This window comes from Aquarana catesbeiana, linkage group LG02 (genome assembly GCF_042186555.1).
Source record: "Aquarana catesbeiana isolate 2022-GZ linkage group LG02, ASM4218655v1, whole genome shotgun sequence".
Taxonomy (NCBI): Eukaryota; Metazoa; Chordata; class Amphibia; order Anura; family Ranidae; genus Aquarana; species Aquarana catesbeiana.
In genome coordinates, this window is record NC_133325.1 from 49,459,393 (window position 1) to 49,479,222 (window position 19,830).

The window sequence follows — 19,830 nt, forward strand, 5'->3', positions numbered from 1 at the left end:
GAGACAAGACCAGTCCCCCTGCACAAGGAGAGAGAGCAGCAGTGAGCGGTTTTTATTTCAGGAAGTTCCTGTACAGAAGTAAAGTGTCACACTGGATTACTGCACAGATCTGGAAGAAAAACACAAAGCACACCGAGATTCAAGGAAGAATACACATCTACTGTATTTAGATATATTTGCATATCCTGGAGTCCACCTTTTTCTCAGAAGCATGATATTATAAAGCAGGGCTGTGATATTATTACTATTATACACAATTTAACTACTTGCTGACTGCCTGTCGCAGATTTACTGTGGCAAGGTGGCATGGCTGCTCAAAACGATGAACCTGTATGTCGTTTCCTAGCCTGTGTGGGCACACGCATGCCGATTGGCCAGAGGGGGAGCCAATCAGCGGGTCCAGTGGATGCGATGTCTGCCAGCCACTGGCGACCGTTCCCCACAAAGGCAGAGCAGTGATCTGCCTATGTAAACAAGGCAGATCGCCATTCTGACAGGGGAAGACATAGGGATCTTGTATTCCAGCTAAGCAGGAACACGGATCTCTGTGTTGTCCCAGTCAGTCCACCCCCCACACAGTTAGAAAACACTCCCAGGGAACACACTTAACCCTTTGATCCCCCCGTGGTGTTAACCCCTTTTCTGCTAGTGTCATTAGTACAGTAACAGTGCATATTTTTAGCAATGATCACTGTAATAATGTCACTGGTTATCAAAAAAGTGTCACTTAGTGTCATATATATAACAAGAAGTGCAGCGCTGGATATGTAAAAAAACAAAATTTAGTGATAATTGATAAGTGAAATGATTAATATACGTGATCCATAAAAAGTGAAAAATAAAACACAAAACAAGTAAGTGCTTCACTGTAGGGATATGTGCGTGGTAAATAACACCACATTCACTTATTTTGATCAAACCAGTATCAGCTTTGTCTGCCGTAATGTCGCAGTCCAACTAAAAATCACAGATCGCCACTATTACTAGTAAAAAAAATCATAAATACAAAATTCCAAAAAATTTCCCATAGTTTGTAGACGCTATAACTTTTGCGCAAACCAATAAATATACACTTATTGGGATTTTTTTTACCAAAAATATGTAGCAGAATACAGATTGGCCTAAGTTGATGAAGAAATTTGATTTTTTTTAAACATTTTTATTGGATGTGTTTTATAACAGAAAGTTAAAAAAAAATTGTTTTTCAACATTGTCTCTGTTTTTGTTTATAGCGCAAAAAATAAAAACTGCAGTGGTAGTCAAATACCACTAAAAGAAAGCTCTATTTGTGGGGAAAATTTTTTTTTATTTGGGTACAGCGTCACACGACCGCACAATTGTCAGATAAAGTAACCGTATCACAAGAAATGGCCTGGTCAGGAAGAAGGTAAAACCTTCTGGTCCTTCAGGTCCTTATATAGCGCTAATCTTAAAGCAGCCTTTCTCATCCTTTTTAAGACATAGGAACCCTTGAAATAACTTTCTGTTCTCAGGGAACTCCTGCTAATCTACAACTCATAACACATTAGTGTGATGGTCAGTGCGCAAAATGCTCCTTACACTGGTGGATATTGAGAAGAATTACCCCCTTACAGATAGCTAAAAAAAAGGTCAATGGTGTCAGTGGGAACCTATCTGAGAGGCAGAAATTGCTCATTGCTGGAGGAACCCCTAGCAACCTGTGGAGGAACCCTAGGGATCCATGAAAACCTGGTTGAGAAGCCCTGATCTAAAGAAAGAAAGTACAGACAGCAGTGAGTTTGCAACCCTAAACATCAACCTTGTTTTCCTGAGCAAGGAAAGAGTTAATCCCTTACTTGTGGTCTATGAAAATTCAATACCATGAATTTTCATATACCCTAATGCAGGGGTTTCCAAACTTCTAAATAAGGGGCAAGTTTACTGTTCTTCAGACTTTAGGGGGGCCGGACTGTGGCCATTGGGTTTAAAAAAGGTCCCAACATCAGCAGGGAAAAAACAATGTCCCATCTTTGGTGTCAGTGGGAGGGTTTGTGCCTCCGTTGTTGGTGTCATTGGGAGGATTTATGCCCCATCATTGGTGTCATTGGGCCCAGTTGTTGGTGTCATTGATAGGAATTGTACCCTATCGTTAGTGTCATTGGGAGGAATTGTGCCCCATCATTGGTATCATTAAGAGCAATTGTGCGAATTCACTGATGTTAGTAGGGAGGAAATTATGTCCCACTGTTGGTATTAGTGGGTTAAATATTGCCCCAAGGGCCAGATAAAAAGCAAGTGAAGGGCCACATCTGGCCCCCAGGCCCCAGTTTGGAGACCACTGCCCTAATGCATAGTAAATCCACAGATTCTCAAGATGACCTTGTATTACATGTCAGAAACTTCTGGCCATAAACAATAATACATATCAAATAGAAAAGTTTACCCACTATGTCTTCTCAGCTCTCTGCTTTTTCAAAAAGGAAAGAAAAAAAATGACCACTTACTCAGAAATATTCTATATAGTGCCGATAATAAATGTATGTTGTTTGTAGGAATACATTGCAGAGCCCCAACAGTTTTTTTTTTTTTTTTTTTTTTACATATTTTTAAGAAAAAAACAAGAAAAAAAAACAAACACCAAAAAACTAAAATAAAACCAGAAAGAAAGTAAACAATAAGAATAACATTTACCCACTACGTCTACTCAGCTCTGTGCTTTTTCAAAAATTGAAGAAAAAAAAATAATATTCTATATAGTACCGATAATAAATGTATGTCTTTATTAGTTGGGTTTTTTTGCCCATGTTTTGATTTAAGATAATGTGTATTTTGCATTTTTTAGGTAAAAAAATGCTGTATATTGCTTTGTACTTCAAAAGTCCTTATAAAATGATATTGTTCACTGATTTTTTTATACATATTAAATCCACAGATTCTCAAGATGCCCTCATGTATTACATGTCAGAAACTTCTGACCATAAACAATAATACATATTAAATAAAACTGGTATTGCATTTACCCACTATGTCTACTCGGCTCTGTGCTTTTTTCAAAAAGGAAAGAGAAAAATGACCACCTACTCAGAAATATTCTATATAGTACCGATAATAAATGTATGTTGTTTGTGGGGATACATTGCAGAGCCCCAACAGTTTTCTTTTTTTACATATTTTTAGGGGAAAAAAAGAAAAAACACAATAAAAAAAAAAAAAACACAAAAAAACTAAAAAAGAAACCAGAAAGAAAGTAAACAATAAGAATAACAAAGGTGGAAAAAAATTGTTATGTGCCACCGAGTTAGTATGCTTATGCAACTATAGACTCATTTAGCGCCACACCATTCATGTTACATTCATGTTGCCCATGTTTTGATTTTAGATGATGTTTATTTTGAATTTCTGGGTAAAAAAAAATGCTTTGTATTGCTTTGTACTTCAAAAGTCCTTATAAAATGATATTGTTCTCTGTTTTCTTATGAGCACAAAATTATTTAAATAGAACAACATTACAAAAAAAAAAAATCAAATATATTTTATTCTTTTTTAACATAAGTCATATTTCTATCAAGTTCAAAAAGACAAATCAATTAGCACAAATTAGTGGAAGTTTTAAGAACTAGTTTTCAGATACTTTAATCATAATAGATGTCCTTGTGTTTGTTCAGCTCTAATTAATTTATTTAAATGCCCCAGGTGTCATGTTTTTACAATATAAAAAAATAAAATAATTATGCAGTGATTATGGTTTGCCGTCACTGATTATCTCCCGTCTCTTTGTGGCTCTGTCTGTAGAGTGCACATCTGTTCCTCCAAACCCAGTTTTGTACACGTTGATGCTTTGTATGAGGCTCTTCGAGCAATAGAGAGGAATACATATAGCAGGGAAGAGTTTAAGGTGTGAGAGACACACAGCATCAACAATCTTCTTATGGAGCTTCCTACACAAAGCAGGGATTAAACACACTCACAGCTCCAAGTAAGCCGTGTGCCTGACCTAGAGGTTACACTTATGAAAACAGCAGCAGATACATTTCAACCATCTGAGTTATGAAACAATTTGAACTGGGAATTATACAAACATCAAAACAGAAACATCAAAACAAAAAATCAGCTTTTGTCACTTAGTGGGATTCTACCGGGCTGGAGCGAACTAAGAACGGTTCGAAAAATTGTTTTACCACCACCGTACGTTTTGGAAGAAGTGGTGAAATGTAATATTTATTGATACAGATCGAGTTTAACCTTTTTTTATTGAGAAATATATATTTTTTGCAATGTTACTTTGGTTCTGGTGCACTTCTATTCATGGCTGGAGCATTGACCCTTTGGTATGGAATTTGCTGACAACTTAATTGAAGATAAAGAAGATAAGACACTGAGTAGATACAGGACACCGGGGAAAGGACCAGGACCTTCGCGTTTGGTTCCTGAAGCTACGGAATAGTCATTGGTTAAGGACATGAAAGGGAACGTTGTCCGGACAAAAGGATCTATGACTAAATTTACACAGAGTTGTCCATGGTGCTGAAAGTTTGGTCCCTTGAGGAGACCGAGAAGACATCAATGTCAGATTGTGGCTGCTCTGTTCTGCACTTTACCTAATATGTCCTTCCTACAAAATTCATAATGGGCCCTTGAATGGTAAGTTAACCCAATCCCAAATTGTGTCAAAGTGTACCTATCTTTTAACCACTATAAAACAATTATAAATTGGCCATAAAATGCACTTGTTTGGTTTACATGTTTTGTTAAGGTATAAAAATAGATAGGTATTTCATGAGAAAAAAAAGCAAGATATATAAAACTGTATTTATTTGCTGATGTTTAGTAAACTGGTGCAAATTAATGGATATTATTTATCCTGTTTTATTAATTTTTTTTTTAGAAAATGAATCATTGTAAATCGTTTGTGATATTAATAATTCCATTAATAATATTAATAATTCCAGAATATTAGCATCTTGAATTATTATGGATCTTTAATATTCAATTCAAGTCTTTCCAGTGTTTTCTACAATATAGAATCACAACTATAGGTTTGAGATTGAATATTTTATCTATTAGCCGGTGAAGAGATTCCATTTTAGAAGATCACCCTAGATCCTCTTAGTAGAATATCTAATAATTTACGTGGGACAAAGGAGTTAATTTACTAAAACTAGAGAGAGCGAAATCTGCATGGTTGCCAATCAGCTTCTAACTTCAGCTTGTTCAATTAAGCTTTGACAAAAGAATGGAATCGGATTGGTTTCTATGCAGAGCTGCACCAGATTTTTCACACTCCAGTTTTAGTAAATCAACTCCAGGGATCTCCAAACTATGGCCCTCCAGCTGTTGCGGAACTACATGTCCCATGAGGCATTGTAAAACTCTGACATTCACAGACACAACTAGGCATGATAGGAATTGTAGTTCCTGAACTACTTAGTTTGGAGACCCCTGGTCTATAGAATTTCACAGTGTACATGGTATCGTTACATCAGTCAGTGCACCATAGAAGGTTCAACTCTAATACCCATACCATGGTCTAACACCCATACCATGGTCTTTAGAGACACAAGCACTAGGGTCAGGTTGAAGATGATTAGCCTCTCACTATACATTTAGATGGCAGAATGAAACCAAGATACCAGGAGAACATAAAAATCCCACCAAGATACCAGGAGAACATAAAAATCCCACCAAGATACCAGGAGAACATAAAAATCCCACGTATACAAAGATCCTGGGATAATTGAACTTAAGACTTCAATGCTGTACGAATGCAGTCCCAATAACTCCTCTGCAAATTGGTCATGTCCAAGAGTGTCATGTGACTGGGAAAAATGCATTGCAAAGGAAGGTGACTAGGTAGAAAAGTGATGCCATTTGTTTTTGAAATTTTTAATAAAAAGTTTTAAAAGGTGCAGAAACTTTTTGAGGAACCCTCATATGTAAAGCCCAAACTTTTTTCTATTTTTTATGAATAGAGGACGGAAAAGCTAGAGCCCATCAGTTTGCTATTGACATCTGTGTTCTTATTGGGGAGTATCACCCTTACCTTGGCTTTGTTAACCATTGTCCCCGGTACAGAAAGCGATGGGAACACTTTTGAGTTGTCACAATAAAAGGAGATGAGGGGAAATCTTTCAGTGGAGAAATGTGTTCTGATGACAACAGTTCAAAAATATTCCCTCACTTTGGAGAGATTCCCTCTTACTTCCTGCTGTGTCTCTGACACAGGAAGTAAAGGGCGATCTCCCCAACGAGACACAGAAAGGGAAAAAAAAATATTCGATACTTTATCCGAAAAAGTCTGGGCATTACATACACTTTAAATAATATTTGGAATCTATATATTATATAAAATAAATGACTACACATAAAACATGTAATATCATTTACCCTCCTAGGGCATATTACAAAATTATCTTATAATGCTATGGCTGAACATTTCCAAGTTTACATAAGAGCTGTTTCTGTAGGACTAAATGTGCTTTTAATATGATATATATATATATATATAAAGGTTATCTTCATGCTTTTCCATCCCTTAATGACTTCCTTTTAATGAAGACAAAACTGGTAGCTTGTGAAGAAGAATAATTCCAATAGAGGGTACAGAGAAGTCCAGGGAAGATAATTAAATCACTGAGACCTGACTCTGTTGCTTAAATGTTTAATAAAATCTTACGGGTTGGAGCTATTACATTCTGAATGTTGAAGAATATGGAAACCAGGACAGGTGACATCACTTGGGCTTGGACTAGGCATATGGCAACTCTGGCAAACACCAGGAGTATACTTAAAAGGGCTACATTACCTATAATAGTCTTGATTTCTAGGGATACTATACCGGACAACATTTTTACTTAATATTATAAATCTACTTTCTCACTCTCCCTTCACTCACTCCCTTCACTCTCCTTGGCACCACTGCGGGTGCCTCTGGACCAAAAGCCAAGCTAGATCCTACAAGTCACAACCCTTTTGGCTTGAGACAATCTTGGTAAATCATGCCAACTTGGGTTTGTGATGAAATCACTTCTAATCTACTGTTCTGTGCTTTCCAGAAGATTCTGCTGTGATCCCAACTGGAGTAGCACAAACTGGAGACAATGTAATTTCACCAATGAATACTCAGAAGATTACATAGATGCCAACACTAAGTGAGAAAGTGTTCAGGGCCCCAGACCTCACAGGTACCACTAGCACCCATTGTGAAGCCTGGGTGAGTCAAGAGAAAGGAACCCCCATATGCAATATTACATGAAAATGTAAACACAAGGAATAGAGTTCCTTGAACAGAACATCTCAGCTTCAACTAATTTTATATCCAGCTCTTGGGGGATATTCTTTTAAAGTGATACTAAAGGAAAAACAAATCTAAATAAATAACAAACATGTTATACTTACCTGTTCTGTGTAATGGTTTTGCACAGAGCACCCCCAATCCTCTTCTCGGGCATCCTTGGCTCCTCCCCTCAAGCCACTTTCTATGGGGGCACTCGTGCATGCTCACTTCTGAGCCCCGCTCTGTATGTCCATTGACACGCACAATGGGGCTCAACCCCGCCTCCTACTCCCTCCTCATTGGCTGTGATTGACAGCGGCAGCAGCAGCAACCCGGCACTTTTGGCTTCTTCCCCCTGCTGAGTGCCCCCTTGGCAAGCAGCTTGTTTTGGGGGAACTGGTGCCTGCTCTCTCCCAAGCCCCGTTCTGTGTGTTCATTGACATACAGAACTGGGCTCAGCCCTGCCCTCCACTCCCTCCTCACTGCTGTGATTGATAGTAGCAGGAGCCAATGACTCCCGCTGTTGTGTCTGAGGTAATGAGGAGGGAGAGAGCGAGGAGAGCAGCGGGATCAGGCTCAGGTAAGTATTAGGGGGGTTTGGGGGGGTTGCTGCACACAGGTTTTTTACCTTCATGCATTGAATGCATGAAGGTAAAAAACCTTCAGCCCTTAGAACCACTTTAATGCACAAAGAGAAAGAAAAAAAAAAGGAAAAAATAAAACAGCTCAAGAGGGAAAAAAAACATCTTTAAATAGCCAACTTAAATGTGTTGCAGGAATGAGATAAAGTTACTGAATATGTTAAACTTAATAAATAGTGACCAGGACTGAGGCCAAGGCATTGGTCATAACTGTCTCCAATAAAGGATCTTGTTGGACTGACATTTAGAAAGAGCCATAGGCTGTGTCAAGACTATGATTGTCCCCTTCTGCTGAGACCAAGAAACAAGCAATAGTGGCCAAATGCTTGAATCACCATTTTCTATACCAAGGTACTAGATTGAACCTAGGGTGCACAGAGGCCTAAGTTAGTTATGAGTTTGGGCCTGCATACAATGGAAGAGCTCTGTATCAGTGCACAGCTTTGGCGGTGGTTCCGCTGAATGTTGTCAAAAAATGACATTTAGGCAGAACTGACAAATCACAAACCCCCTGACAAACCACAACTGTGCTGAAGATAATCTGAAAAGGTGCGTAGGTAGGTATTTGACAGCTTTACACATTAGACTAGGTATTAGAGTAATGAGGGGAAGAGAATTTTGTATCCGTTTGACCTTTTTTGCCAACAAGTTTGTTTGAAAACAATTAAAGTAGATATTCTTACCTATTCTTCATGATAGTTTCATAGCAAATCATGGCTAAAGGGGTGAAGGCCCAGCAACTTTCCTCAATAGAGCCCTGCAGGAGCACAGCTGAATGAGAATTATGAAACCACTCCTGTTAGACTCACTTTCCCATATGGATACAGACAAACACACAGGGATTTCTTCAGAATAACAAAAGGTAGGAATCTGCAACAAAGTTTGTTAACATCTTTGTAATGTACATAGATCACCCAGAGGGTTACGCTTCAAACTAGCATAACATTTTATTGGAAAAGGATGGCCCCGACTTTTGGTCTAAGGCCCACTAACCACTCTCTACCTGTCATTGATTAATAAGTGATTAACAAGGGCACTCTGATTGGATAGGGGAAAAAAAACAGAATAGAGCTAACAGAAAGTGATGCCAATATTCAAAATAAATGATCAAGATAAATCACAAGCATAAATGAATGCCAAAAGGTGCATTAGAATAAAAAACTCAAGCATCTGTATGTGCACATATAAATTAATAAACTAAAATATGTGCTTTACAGAAAAAATGTGGTACACAAATATGAGAATCACTAGTTCATATAAGGTCCCGTGAAAAGAATAAAGTATATAAATGTTGATAAACTGATGATAAACATCTAAACACCCGTGCAAAATTTGAAAATTAAAAAGTTCATAAAATGTCAGCTACATGTCATCAGAAAGGTGTTGCGTGAAGGTAGTTGAATCCACCACCAAAACAGCAGGAATGGACTCTTACCAGAGCTCCATGATCCCCCTCTGATTGGATAGCAGAATGGCGATTAGTAGGGCTTAGGGCAGAAGTCAGAAATTTTAAATCTCCATAAAAAATGAATCCAAACTGAAGACAGCTACTTCTATTTGGGTTTGTGCAGGTATCTCAACTTGATTAAACTCGTTTCATTTGTATAATTCAGCTATGAAAGATTTATAGGTATATATATAGCTTTTTTCACTATTAGGGTTGAGTGAATTTTTTTTTGCAAAATAGTTTTCGCTGAAATGTTACAGGTTTTGGCAAAATTTTGGCAAATGGGGAGACTCATAATTACACTTATTCAGCTGCTCAGGGGAAACCTGGCTGGCAACTAATCTACTTTTTTTTTCTTTATTTACAGTGGGTTTTTTTGTTATTATTTTTTGTATTTATGTATTTATTGTATTGTATTTAGTGTAGTTTTGAAAAATAATTTTTTATTGAGTTTACAAAAACTGGCAAATACAATAGAGATCGCCTTAAGTTGGCAACGCAGAGCCGTGTAATAAAAATACATACATCAACCTAATAAAGTTCCCCCCTCCTCCACCCTATCAAACTCCAACCTATCGAACCCCACAACTGTTTCCTTTCCAACTATGAAGCCCCGATGGGCTGGAGTGGTAAAGCTGTAAAAATCAGGTCCCATAGCAAGTGTATAAAGGGATGGGTGGCCCTCAGCCCACCTAGCTCCGCAAATGTCACATACATTTGAGTCAAAAAATACAAGAGTAATCACTAATACCTTATAAGTAAAGGACACTGATGATAAGCCCTCTATCGATTATTGTTATCTGAGCCTCTGTCCCGCCTGCTATACAAGAGTAAATCGTCTGGGAGTTTCAATCCTCATCTGTCCCTTACCCCACAGTGGAGGATGAGTCCATCCACTCCTGCCAGACCTTTGTAAATGTCTTCTCACAACCCCTGGAGATATATGTGGCTCTATAGAAGGGGATCATGGAATTAACCAATCCCTTCCAGGAGGATGCCGTTGGAGGAGTTGGTTTTTTCCAATGTAGCAGAATGGCCTTAATAATAAAATGTTAAGAAGGGTCCTGTGTGCATTAGACAAGACCACAGCATCAACCAAGTCAAGAAGATGCATACCAGTCACAAGCCCTGTCGCATGCCCCTGCCTATGGGAAAAAAAAAGAGAAACAGAGAATCCAAGTCTGATTGCTACCTGGGGAGATCTATATAATAGTGTCACCCATCTGAAAATTGCGGACCAAAACCCATCTTTTCCAGGACCTTATGCATATATTGCCAGTCCACAATGTCAAATGCTATTTATATGTCAATTGACACTAGAACTTTTGTGGACTGGCCAATATACGGAAGTTGAAGGTGTGTGAAAACCCCATGGAGGTTCGTGTCTGGATTTTCCAGGCATAAAGCCAGTCTGATCTATGTCTACTAGGGAAGGAATGACCTTAGCTAGTCTCGTGGCTATAAATTTAGTAAGAATTTTAAGGTCAGCATTTAAAAGTGCAATCAGCCTGTAAGAGGAGCATTCAGTGGGGTCTTTCCCAGGCTTTGGCACTAACACCATGTAGGCCTCCAGCATGGAGTCTGATGGTCCAGACAGTATTCAAAAAGTGTGCATAGTCTGGGAGATACCTGCTCCATGTAGGTCCGATAGAACTCGATTGGGAAGCCTAACTAACTATTAGGGTTATAGAAGTCCAGATTGACATCTAGAATATGTTAAAGTTCCCCATAAATATCATAGGGTGCTGGGCAAAGGGGGCTAACTTTGGCAACAACTCATATAGTACCTTCGATTGAAATGGGGGCAGCACATAAACATTCACAATAACCATTTTATGATAAACAATATCTAATACCACAGCCAGATATCGACCTCCTGGATCAGAGATCACCTGATGAATAGTGCAGGAAACTGATTTGCTAACAAGAATTGAAACTCCCCTATCCAGGGAAGAGTGGGTGGCATGCAGTGCACGCTGCACCCAAGGTCTGCGGAGGGCAACAATTCTACTTCCATCAAGGTGAGTCTCCTTAACTAGTACCACATGTGGCTTTAGTGGCTTACTATAAGAGACTGAAGCCCTTTTAAATGTATCATTTAGTCCTCTAACATTCCACAAGACAATTTTAACATTATTAGTATCAGAACAGTAAGTATCAGAACAGTAAGTATCAGCCAGGATACTTGAGAAGAAGGTACGGTACCAGTTGACCTTAAGGGCCAGTCATTCAGCAGTGCAATAGAAAAGTAGGGACCTGAGACAATCTAGACTAGGGAAAATAAAAACAAAAACTAAAATCCATCCCTGCTGCTTCACTAGAAACCAAAACTAAAGAAAAACAGTTCTATTGACAGCTTTTACCCAAAACTTGACCAACAAAAATGGGGAGTTCAACCGGATTTTCAAGTAGCAGCTGAAGAACCTACGTGGGAGACTGCGCAAATCAGTCAGGCAAAAGTTAACAGGGCCCCATCCCTTAGTTTAGAGAGGGTCTAATCCAGCTCCCCAAAGAAAAATGGTAAGGCACATACCAGGTGGTAGAGCAAGTAAGGGACTCAGGACAGTCATAAGGATTTGCAGAAAACAGCAAAAAAGAAGAACTTGCAGTAGATATCTGTATTCAGATCTCAGATAACTTTAAGGGACATCATCCAGCCCCCTTCCCGCGGGGTGTCAAAGAATTTTACAGCACCATTATGCTGCACTCTAAGCTTGCTGGGGTAAAGCATACTATATTGTAGGCCTTTCTCTCTCAAAACGCTTCTGAATATTAGTGGAAGAGCGCAGTCTTCTCTGGGTTTCAGCCCAAAAAATCAGGGAACATCATAACTCTTGCATTCTCATAGCATAATTCAGGATGTTTCCTGGCTTCTGCCAATATCACATCCCTAACTTGGTAATTCAGAAATGGCACAAGGAAAAGACTAGGAGACACACCAGGGGGGCGATTACCTGTGGGAACCCGATGGCCTCACTCCACAACATAAGTTGAAGGGAGATTTTCTAGAGCCAGTACACTGTAGCTGTTTAAAGAACTGTTCAGCGAATGTAGTGGTCTTAGAACCTTCAACCCCTACAGGGAACTCCACCACCCGCACATTGTTTCTCCTCTGCCGATCCTCTGTGTCATCCGCCCTGTGTTGCACTGCCCTTACCATATCCTGCAGTTCGGATAGCTGGGCTGTATGGGAGGTGGAGTCCTCCACATCCGAGATGTGACCTTCCGCAGTCATCAGTCGGCCCCTTATTTTGTCAACGTCATGGCGGATGAGCTTGCATTCTGATGCCAGGTGATCAATTCTGACCATTAATTCCGCCTTGCTGGCAGTTATAGCCTCTAGTATGGGTTTAGTGATTGCCTCTATGCCAGCCTCAGGGGTAGAAGGGGGCATAGCACTCTCAGAGGGCCCCCGCCGGAACTCTGTGCAGCCCAGGAGACTCCATCCTTGTGGCGTGTGGTGAAGAATGAGGAGAAGCCGCAGTCTTCGACAAAATGGCGGCGGTGGCGCCCGAGTCCTTGCCTTATGTGGAGCACAGATGCCGCGGGTCCAACTGTGGCTTACCCCTGACTTTGGAAGCCATAAAAGATGTGCCTGTAGTGTCCGGATATGTCGGGGAGCAGCTGCAGAGCAATATTGGGGTGTTCAGTGCCCTGGAGACAGGATATACTACAGGAGGCTTGCGGAGCTCACGGGAAGTACGTCCATCCCCACTCACTTCCCGACCACACCCCCTGTATTTACTGTAGTTAAAGCGATTGTAAAAACATTTTTTCTTTAAAATAATAAACGTTATACTTGCCTGCTCCGTGCAGTGTTTTTGCACAGAGCAGCCCCGATTCTCCTCTTTTCGGGTCCCCCATTGACACTCCTGGCTCCTTCCCCATGCTTGTTATTGAGGGCACTCCTGACTGCTCCCCCACTTGCTATGGGGGCACTCGTGTATGCAAGGATAGTTTAAGGTCGTTTTCCAGGCCCCCCCCCTCCAATTCAAAGTCAACAGGTACAAATACTGCCAACTGGACACGGAAGCGAATACCTGTCAAAACCAAGTTCTCCTCTCCCCTCCCCCCTCCCAAAATTCCCAAATGTTAAAGAGGAGGGGAAATGGAGGAGTAGGATGCAAATATGTGGATCTTTCCTTTTTGAGTGAAGTTCCACTTTAAAGGAGCTTCCATAACCCTCAGTAATCATTTAACCACTTCCCAACTGCACTATAGCCAAAAGACAGCTACAGCACGGTCATCCAGTTTTGGGAGTGTGTCCATAGATGTCCTCCTAGAACCCCGCCCCCTTGCACGCCTCCTGCGGCGCGCATCAGGTGTGCTCTGTGACCGCTCATCACAGATTGGGGTAAAGGGTCATTTACAGCGATCCTTTACCATGAAATCAGCTGTGTCCAATCACAGCTGACCACATGTAAACAGACTTGCCGGTTATCAGCAGTGCTTTCCTCCCACGCGGTATCTGAGAGCCATTAACTGGCAAGAATGTGAGCACATTGTTTACACTGGGCTCTAATCATCAGTGCCATGAGTATCAGTGCAGCCCCATCAGTGCCCATCAGTGCAGCCTATCAGTGTCTATCAGTGCAGCCTATCAGCGCACATCTTTGAAGAAGAAAAATTTGTTATTTACAAAATTTTATAACAGAAACATAGAAAAACTAATTTTTTTACCCCCTTCCTGACCAGAACACTTTTTGCGATTCGGCACTGTGTTGCTTTAACTGACAATTGCGCGGTCGTGCAACATTGCACCCAAATAAAATTGATGTCCTTTTTTTCCCACAAATAGAGTTTTCTTTTGGTGGTATTTGATCACCTCTGCGATTTCTATTTTTTGTGCTATAAACAAAAAAAAGAGTGAAATTTTGAAAAAATGCATTCTTTCTTACTTTTTGCTATAATAAATATCACCCAAATATATATATAAAAAACTATTTTTTTCCTCAGTTTAGGCCGATATGTATTCTACATATTTTTGGTAAAAAAAATCAAAATAAGCATATATTGATTGGTTTGTGCAAAAGTTATAGTGTCTACAAAATAGGGGATAGTTTTATGGCATTTTTATTATTAATTTTTTTTTCACTAGTAATGGCGGCGATCTGCTATTTTTATCGGGACTGCCACATTATGGCGGACACATCGGACAATTCTGACACATTTTTGGGACCATTTGCATTTATACAGCAATCAATGCTATAGAAAATGCACTGATTACTGTAAAAATGTCACTGGCAGGGAAGGGGTTAACACTAGGGGGCGATCAAGGGGTTAACTGTGTTCCCTAGTTTGTGTTCTAACTGAAGGGGGGAGGGGACTGTGCAGGGGAGATGACAGATCGCTGTTCATACTCTGTATGAACAGAAGATCTGTCTGTTCTCCCCTCAGAGAACCGGAAACTGTGTGTTTACACACACAGATCCCATTTCTCCATGTGTCAGCGGCGTTTGCGGGAGCCCGGCGGTGATCGTGACCGCCGGGCACTCGCATCGGTTCGGGGGGCGAGCGGGGGGGTGCGCGTGCACCCCCTAGTGGCCACAGGGCGAAGCGACCTAACATAAAGTCGTTTCGCCCAGCTGTGCCATTCTGCCGCAGTACAACTGCGGCGGCTGGTCGGCAAGTAGTTAAATACCACCAAAAGAAAGCTATATCTATCTCAAAAAAATGATAAATATTTCACATGTGTTCAGTGTTCCTTGACTGCGCAATTATCATTCATAGTGTAACAGCGCTGAAATCTGAAAATTGGCCTGGGCAGGAAGGGGGTGAAAGTGCCCGGAATTGAAACGGTTAATGCCTATTGTACCTTTAAAATCCACTAAAACCCAAGTTAATTTTTCTTGCCACTTTGATGCAATGCATGTTGACAAAATGGCAACATTTTGTGGAAATCTCCTAATTTTCACGAAAATTTCAGGAAATTCAGAACTCAAAGGGGTTGATTTACAGTACTAAAGGCAAATAGACTGTGCACTATTCGAAGTGCAATTGCACTCTGCAAGTGCAGTTGCTCCAGAGCTTAGTAAATGAGGTAAAGCTTCACTTTGCAAAGAATATCCAATCACATACAAAGAAGATAAAAAAAAAAAAACAGCATTTTTGCTTGCACGTGATTGGATAATGGAAGTCAGCAGAACTTCCAATCATTTATTAAGCTCTGGAGCAACTGCTCTTACGGAGTGCACAGTCTATTTTACTTAAGTAAGTCAACTCCAAAATGTCTTCCCTGTTATTTAGTTATATTTTGGAATAATGAACAAAGGACTTCAGTTGGGTTATAGTTATAATAATGAACAATAGCATGGTAAAACTGCAGGACCTAAGAAGGAAATAGTATAATAGTTCATCTTTATAGAACATAAAAAATTCTATTATTTTCTTATTAAGATATTTGTATGCTGATGGCAGTGGGTTCTGGAGCTCCTTTTTGTTTCTGAGCCCGTTAATGAGTAATCTGCAAGCACCATTAAAAATTCAAAGGGGTAAGTGAGCAGTGGGCTGTACTTGTCAACACAATGGTCCGCGGAAGTAAGATTCAAGACCAAAACATTGTGAAGGAGCCTCTATAAAATATTCAACAGGTAATAAAGCCTAAATGTTAAAGTGGAAAAAACATAATTAAAAATGTTTTAATATACTGCTAGCATAACTGCCTGCAATCATGCTTCATATTAAAGCAGAACATGTCCTCCAACCCATACGAAATCACCAGATACGTATTCCTAACAAAACAATGGAACTCCTTATCCTGTACTTAAATCTTGATAAATGGGTGGATAGAGGCTTCCTATCTGTAGACGAGCTCTTGAATTGGTACTGTATTGAAAACTATAGAGATACTAAAACAAACTCATGGTTTTACTAATACAGATGAATTTACATGTATCTGCATAGGGAAATTTCTAAACACCTTCTCCCCACGGTTTTCAGTTGACTTGAAAGTGCACCTGGAAGTGCAGTTGCTGTAGATCTGAGGGGAAGATCTGAAATGAGGGGAAGCTCTGCTGATTTTATTATCCAATCATGTGTAAGCTAAAATGCTGTTGTTTATTTTCCTTGCATGTCCCTCTCGGATCTACAGCGACTGCACTTCCAAGTGCACTTTCAAGTGCACTTGCAGTGCGCTTGTAGTGCAAAGGGGCTTTTCCTTTAGTAAATAACCCCCAATGATTTACTGTAGTCATGTTAATTTTTTTTTTTACATGTTTCGCCGTATGGCTTCTTCAAGAAAGAACATGAAGGCTCATTTGTTTTAAATATAAGAACCTAAAATTCGACAACTTTAGTTGTGCAACAGAAACAAAGAAAAATACAAATTAATACATCACGTATATACAAAATATGTCTTTTGTATATCTATGACTGCACTTAAACAAACGGCAAGAGACATTCACTAAAGCAAAAACCAAAAGCCTTTTGGTTTTTGCTTTAGTGAATGTCTCTTGCCTTTCATTTAAGTGTATATATATATATATATATATATATATATATATATATATATATATATATATAAGACATATTTTGTTTATACTTGATGTATGAACTGCCTGAAGAGCTCAGAGACAGAATTGTGGCAAGGATCTGGCCAAGGTTACAAAAAAATTTCTGCTGCACTTAAGGTTCCTAAGAGCACAGTGGCCTCCATAATCCTTAAATGGAAGACGTTTGGGATGACCAGAACCCTTCCTAGAGCTGGCCGTCCGGCCAAACTGAGCTATCGGGGGAGAAGAGCCTTGGTGAGAGAGGTAAAGAAGAACCCAAAGATCACTGTGGCTGAGCTCCAGAGATGCAGTCGGGAGATGCGAGAAAGTTGTAGAAAGTCAACCATCACTGCAGCCCTTCACCAGTCGGGGCTTTATGGCAGAGTGGCCCGATGGAAGCCTCTCCTCAGTGCAAGACACATGAAAGCACGCATGGAGTTTGCTAATAAAAACACCTGAAGGACTCCAAGATGGTGAGAATTAAGATTCTCTGGTCTAATGAGACCAAGATAGAACTTTTTGGCCTTAATTCTAAGCGGTATGTGTGGAGAAAACCAGGCACTGCTCATCACCTGTCCAATACAGTCCCAACAGTGAAGCATGGTGGTGGCAGCATCATGCTGTGGGGGTGTTTTTCAGCTGCAGGGACAGGACGACTGGTTGCAATTGAAGGAAAGATGAATGTGGCCAAGTACAGGGATATCCTGGACGAAAACCTTCTCCAGAGTGCTCAGGACCTCAGACTGGGCCGAAGGTTTACCTTCCAACAAGACAATGACCCTAAGCACACAGCTAAAATAAGGAAGGAGTGGCTTCACAACAACTCCGTGACTGTTCTTGAATGGCCCAGCCAGAGCCCTGACTTAAACCCAATTGAGCATCTCTGGAGAGACCTAAAAATGGCTGTCCACCAACATTTACCATCCAACCTGACAGAACTGGAGAGGATCTGCAAGGAGGAATGGCAGAGGATCCCCAAATACAGGTGTGAAAAACTTGTTGCATCTTTCCCAAAAAGACTCATGGCTGTATTAGATCAAAAGGGGCTTCTACTAAATACTGAGCAAAGGGTCTGAATACTTAGGACCATGTGATATTTCAGTTTTTCTTTTTTAATAAATCTGCAAAAATGTCAACAATTCTGTGTTTTTCTGTCAATATGGGGTGCTGTGTGTACATTAATGAGGAAAAAAATGAACTTAAATGATTTTAGCAAATGGCTGCAATATAACAAAGAGTGAAAAATTTAAGGGGGTCTGAATACTTTCCGTCCCCACTGTAGGTTTTTTACATATTGTTGTCTCAATGCTTTGCACCTATAAAGTCCCATATCTCCTAAATGTTTCTTCCGACACTATTTTACAACTTACTACATCAAAAGTTGTTTTTTGAGAAAAAACATTCCAATCCTTAAATGGGAATCAGACGTTGGACAATCTTTCTCCCCCTCCCGGTAGCTTTCTGCCTTTAAAACTATTTACTCATCATCTCACTGCACTAACCACTGGGAACTGCAACAAAAATAAATCACAAGATGACATTATTATATTCCCTACCAACTGTCCAAATTCTCCCCACAGAACTCCACCTTATGCTGGAGAGGCTGTGGACAGACGGGTACCCTTTACCATATATTTTGGCCCTCCAGAAATCTCTCTAGTTTCTGGAGAGAAATATTTAAATTGATTTCTAACATCACAGGGACCTTCCTTAAACCCAACCCTGCTCTAGCAATCCTGAACTTACAAACTGATAACCTTCCGCCAGCTTTTTCGCACTGTGACGACCCACATTTTTGTTGCCGCAAGAACGGTAATAGACAAACACTGGAAAGCTTCTCAAGCCCCTAGCAAATCCGAAGTCTTATCTCTAGTCCAAATGAATTACTCCTATGAAAAATCCCTATCTACCAGTACAGGCAAGAGCCAATTATTTGACAGTTCGTGGAAACCGTGGACAGACTGGTGTCATAATTGATCCTGATAATCCTATACATTACCGTTATTACCCTTTATTTCTCTCTGTAAAATCTTAAGATCTCTATTCTCGTTTAAATTTAGAGTGGACTATGTATGGATTTTCCTGACATGTTATTTCTTGCTTTCGTTAGAATATAATAACTACCTATATTTTCTTATTTTGTTTTGTTTTATATCCTGTATTTTCCCTTGATACTCAATAAAAATTTATTGAAAAAAAAAAAAAAAAGCAGAACATGTCACTAGGGCAGAAAGTAAAAGGAAATACAAAATGTTATGGTTGTCCCGAGAGAGAAGGGAAATCTTCCAATGGAAACACCTGCTTCAGTGATTACTGTCTAAGCCCACTGGTGCGATTTGTCAAGTCGCACCTTATTGCTGGCTATGGAACCATTTGAAAAAAAAGGTTCCTGCAGTACTGTTTTCCAATTTCAGCTTGCGTTGCCTTCTGTTAAAAGAAGTCGCAAGTCACAGTGTAATCGGATGTACAAATCGCACTGATGGGTGACTTTAAAATTGCGCTGTAGAAGCGCGATTTCAATGCTGCACCAGTGTGAATGGGGGGCTAAGGGTGATGTTCTCCTTTCTTAGGTTTGATTCCTTCTTGCTTCCTCTTGTGTCTTCAGAGAACTTTGCTTTGTGCACTGGTGTGTAGTCATGTTGGAACAGGAAGGGGCCATCCCCAAACTGTTCCCACAAAGTTGGGAGCATGAAATTGTCCAAAATGTCTTGGTATGCTGACACCTTAAGAGTTCCCTGCCCATCCCCTGAAAAACGACCCCCACCATAATCCCCCCTCCACCAAATGATTAGGACCAGTGCACAAAGCAAGGTCCATAAAGACATGGATCGGATTGTTGGCCAAAAACGTGGACTTTTGTCCAAAGGGCCAAACTTGTCTTGCATACACACGGCAAGGAATTGTCAGCCAACAAATACGAACGTAGTGACGTGTTACGTTGTTCTTCAGCTTTTTTAGCGCCACCCTTTGGGCTCCTTCTGCTAATTTCGTGTTAGTAGAAGTTTGGTGAGTGTTGAT

At 40.1% G+C, this 19,830-nt stretch overlaps 1 protein-coding gene across 2 annotated transcripts in view; it reads left to right on the top strand.

Moving 5' to 3' along the window:
• Nucleotides 1-3,677: 3,677 nt before the first annotated feature.
• Nucleotides 3,678-19,830, top strand: part of LOC141126853 (retinal guanylyl cyclase 2-like) — a 211,856-nt gene continuing 195,703 nt past the window's right edge. For both annotated transcript variants that reach the window (XM_073612862.1, XM_073612863.1), the window contains exon 1: nt 3,678-4,602. The gene's annotated coding sequence lies outside the window, so the exon portion shown is untranslated. The remainder of the gene's footprint in view (nt 4,603-19,830) is intronic.